This window comes from Salvelinus alpinus, chromosome 14 (genome assembly GCF_045679555.1).
Source record: "Salvelinus alpinus chromosome 14, SLU_Salpinus.1, whole genome shotgun sequence".
In the NCBI taxonomy this organism is placed as follows: domain Eukaryota; kingdom Metazoa; phylum Chordata; class Actinopteri; order Salmoniformes; family Salmonidae; genus Salvelinus; species Salvelinus alpinus.
In genome coordinates, this window is record NC_092099.1 from 26,811,114 (window position 1) to 26,815,623 (window position 4,510).

Here is a 4,510-nt window from a genome sequence, read left to right on the forward strand (position 1 = left end):
ACACACACACACACACACACACACACACACACACACACACACACACACACACACACACACACACACACACACACACACACACACACACACACACAGTGGGAGGTGACTGAGGCTTATTGAGGCTTCATTAAAGGAACAGGAAGAGAATTTAAGCCCAGGGACAAACACACTGTCCCATTACAGCCTAACTAACGTGTACCTTTCACACCGCCGCTCAAAGTGTGTGTGTGCAGTAGAGCTCCATCAGGCTGAATGCCCACATCGCAATTTCAGAGAATGTAAGGGAATCCTTGCAAACAGTTCAACTCTACTTACTGACATTAATTAAAGCACACCTTAACATTGTTGAAGTGGTTGACTCCAACAGGAATGCAAATGTTTTAATCGTTAGTGCTAGGTTAGGACAAAAAAAGTGCAATGCTTTGGACAGCAGTTGAGAAACACAACATGAGGCTATTCAGTTCTATTAATTTTCTTGACTTACTCATACGTCATTAGTCGTTAATCATCAGTAGAGACAGGCTGGACATGGCTAGGAAGAGCTGACGCTTGCCTGTGGAAGACAGGATGGGACATCCACCCTTTCACACCCCTCTGTCACCGTGGTCACCCCACACACACACTTACTGCATTCCGTCACCCACGGTGGAGACATCCTGCTACTTGCTGTCTATTCTCTAAGATCCTGAGGGCTAAGAGCAGGCTCTGTCAGTGGAGGGGTGGACACATGGCGGTGTGCACGTACACAGGCACACACACACTCTGGATACCACAAAGTGAGCGAGTCAGGTGGGGTGGGGGGTTGAGGACAGGTGTCAGAACTGCCTTGGAAGAACAGTGTCATGTTCTTGCTCTTAGGACTCCTGACTTGAGTGTATGTATGGGGTGATGACGTCCAGTGGTGGCCTATTGTGGAAGCCCCTGACTCATCAGCTGACCCACAGTGTGTGTCGGGCCAGGTGGCTTGGAGTAGCTAACACACACACACACACGCACGCACGCACGCACGCACGCACACACACACACACACACACACACACAAAACCCCCCACAAACACACATATTTTTACTCCCTACTACTGTTAAGCAGGTCTTCACTCCCCCCCCTCCCTCTGACTCCTCCCAGTAGAGTATATAAATCAGGGTCATGCTGTGTGGTGTTGTTCGGATCTCATATCCCAGGGCTTTCTCTGTCCGTCTGTCTGTCTCTCCGTCTGTCTGACTGCACTGATTATTCTCCCTTTACAACGGCCACTCACAGAGAAAGGTAAGGAATTTTCCAATCCTCCAGCCTTAGCTCCTTTTTCAGAATTTCAGATGATGAAAAATGGATGAATATCCTGATTATTACAGCAGATAAATGCTGTAAAGAATTAAGCTTTTTAGATGCATGTAAAACAAAAAAACATCTGCTTAAGTTCTGGGCAACATCTGATGGGACACATTTTGTCACTTGGTTTGTGTGTCTGTATATGCAATATGTTTGTATTTGTCTAATAGGTACTGGTCATTTAGACAATGCTGACTGGTTGACCACCATTGAGTGTATTCTGGAGTCATCAGAACCAGAGTTGTATATGTCAGAAGCCTTGGTATATAAGCTGTGTTCGTTGTGGTTGATTTTTGTTTCTCTGTGGGGGGAAAGTATTTCCCCAGTGTATTCTTCATATCATGTGTTGGATTTACACATTTATATTTAGTCCAGTAAGATCTAAGTCTTCCTCTGTAATTGACTAAATTGTTTGAGGGTAGCACAAATCCCCTTTGGTCCACTTACATTATAGTTAGGTTGTTCTTGGATGTGATTGGCTGTTTTGGATGAAATGAGAATGGGAAGGCCTAATAGGCTAGTTGAACCATTATGTTTTGTAAAGCGGAAGTGTCTTTGTTCACCTTGGCTGCTTCTCGAGCAGAGGTCACTGAGATGTCTGTGGTGCAGTTTATGTTTCATTCAAATATGATAGAGTTTGTACTGTGTCTAATGGTGGCCATGCTTGGCTACAATCTGACCAGTAGACCATAGTAGGACTGGTGGACAGGGTGTGGGCCAGGGAAAGCCTGGGCGGCAGGTAGCTCTTCTCCTTGGCTATGTAGTGAGAGTGCCCCCTAGTGGGGTGGGTTTGTCCAGTTCTCCTCTTCTGACAAAAGTTGCCATCCCCAGGGAAATGGAATGTGTGTATCTATGAGAGAATGTTTGTTTAGAAAGCATGTGTGTTTGTACACTTTTTTGTGTGTGTGTGTGTGTGTGTGTGTGTGTGTATGCAGGAGCGTATGAGTGTGTGCACGTGTGCTAATGTGCGTGCATCTATATGTGTGTGTGTGTGTGTGTGTGTGTGTGTGTGTGTGTACGTGCATGTGTGTGTGTGTGTGTGTGTGTGTGTGTGTGTGTGTGTGTGTGTGTGTGTGTGTGTGTGTGTGTGTGTGTGTGTGTGTGTGTGTGTGTGGGCCGTGAGATGTGTGTGTGGCAGAGGGATGAAGGCAAACTGTCAGGTCTGTGTGATGGGGGCAGGAGCAGAAGTTTGGTGAGAAAAGAGCCCAGAGCAAACACTGTCACTGGCTGACAGGAGTTATTTCTCCCTGGAATACTTACAGCTCATTGACTAAGTGATGTTCTCTCCCTAGAATAATGACAGCTCATTGGCTACGTGATGTTCTCTCCCTTGAGTAATGACAGCTCATTGGATAGATAGTGTTCTCTCACTGGAAAGCTCATTGTTGCATTGGCCTGTCAATCAAAGTTCATTTTTATTTATGGTCTAATTCTTTGAGGCAGGAGTGACCAAGGCCTGATTCATGAGTGTCCAACATTACAGAACATATTTACTGCTCACCACCCGACCTCTATTGATTCACAGTTTGCTGGTCCAATCAGAGTGCCGAGTTTGCGTTTCACTAGACAATTTGTTGCAGATTTTCTTGCAGGGGCGATCTGCAGCTACTGTCTCTGGCTACGTGTAGAGTATTCCACGTAGACTCTTTGCCTCAAAATGAGTGACAAAACATTACAAAATGTGGCCAGATAAACTCAAGTCATTCATTTAAAGTCAAAGTCGAGTCCTGAGTCCTGAGGCTCCATGTCAAATCTGAAGTTATTTTATTTTCTATTAAGTGTGACTCTAGTCAGACTCTAGTCAGGCTCGAGTCCAGTCATGTGACTCGAGTCCACAACTCTGGAAACTGCTTGGCTGGAGCAAAATTGTTTAGATTCGGCTTGTACAGTCACAAGCACACAATCGCTTCATTGCGTAAATGAACAAACAGCTGGGAGCACATTTTCCACTTTGACCAGACAAATGGCCAGAGAGCTGTCTAGTCTAACTGGTAGTGTCCCTGAGGCATCACAAGCTTTTTCCTGGACCTTATTCAGTGCTTGAAACGTTCTGAGATTTGCAGATATAGAAATATCACAGAAAACTGTGGGCTATGGGCTAACTGTAACTGATTGGTCATTGATGTTTACTGTATATCATAAGGATGGGTTTCAGTGTCATTGTGATTGTTGTTGGCAGTCTATTCAGGGCATGTGGAAATCAGAGAATGTGTGTAGGATCTACCCCGAGCTGAGGGCCTTGTATTCCAATGTCCTTCTCATAGACTTCGCCTTAACTCACAGATCTAGTTTCAGCTTACCATCCCCAAATCCTAACCTTCACTATCAGAAGGGAAACATGCTAAACTGGCCTCAGATCAGTATCTGTGTATCTTAGAGAGTGCTGGAACATGGTGAAGATTCACATTCACATCATAAATTGGTGGTTGAATACACTGGAGCACAGGTTGGTGTGTGTGTGTGTGTGTGTGTGTGTGTGTGTGTGTGTGTGTGTGTGTGTGTGTGTGTGTGTGTGTGTGTGTGTGTGTGTGTGTGTGTGTGTGTGTGTGTGTGTGTGTGTGTGTGTGTGTGTGTGTGTGTGTGTGTGTGTGTGTGTGTGTGTGTGTGTGTGTGTGTGTGTGTGTGTGTGTGTGACTTGAACCCATTTAATGCTATTTGATGGTGTGGCTGCTTAATCCACTGCCTTTAAAAGCTGTTCTCAACAATGAACCATTTTCCCCTCCTCTTTTGGACAGGGCATATTTTCCACAGCTCCTCTCATTCTGAATTTCTCTCTCCTTATTTCTGTACCAGGCCAGTTCCACTCATCTGACTCACATACAGACACAAGCCTAAAAGCTTAAACACATCATGAGTATACAAAACATGACAGACTGACCAGGTGAAAGCTATGATCCCTTATTGATGTCACTTGTTAAATCCACTCCCACCAGTGTAGATTAAGGGGAGGAGACAGGTTAAAGAAGGATGTTTAAGCCTGGAGAGAATTGAGACAAGGATTGTGTATGTGTGCCATTCAGAGGGTGAATGGGCAAGACAAAATATTTAAGGGCCTTACGGGGTATGGTAGTAGGTACCAGGTGCAGCGGTTTGTGTCAAGAACTGCAACACTGCTAGGTTTTTCACACTCAACAGTTTCCCGTGTGTATCAAGAATGGTCCACCACCCAAAGGCTAACTT

General features: G+C 45.2%; 1 protein-coding gene and 1 pseudogene across 1 annotated transcript in view; both read left to right on the forward strand.

The window, feature by feature from the left end:
- The first annotated feature begins 1,177 nt into the window (after nt 1-1,177).
- The window catches only part of col8a1a (collagen, type VIII, alpha 1a), a 41,435-nt gene continuing 38,102 nt past the window's right edge, over nt 1,178-4,510 (forward strand). The window contains exon 1 of the mRNA XM_071341000.1: nt 1,178-1,267. The gene's annotated coding sequence lies outside the window, so the exon portion shown is untranslated. The remainder of the gene's footprint in view (nt 1,268-4,510) is intronic.
- The window catches only part of LOC139538673 (protein jagunal homolog 1-A-like), a 47,732-nt pseudogene continuing 44,409 nt past the window's right edge, over nt 1,188-4,510 (forward strand).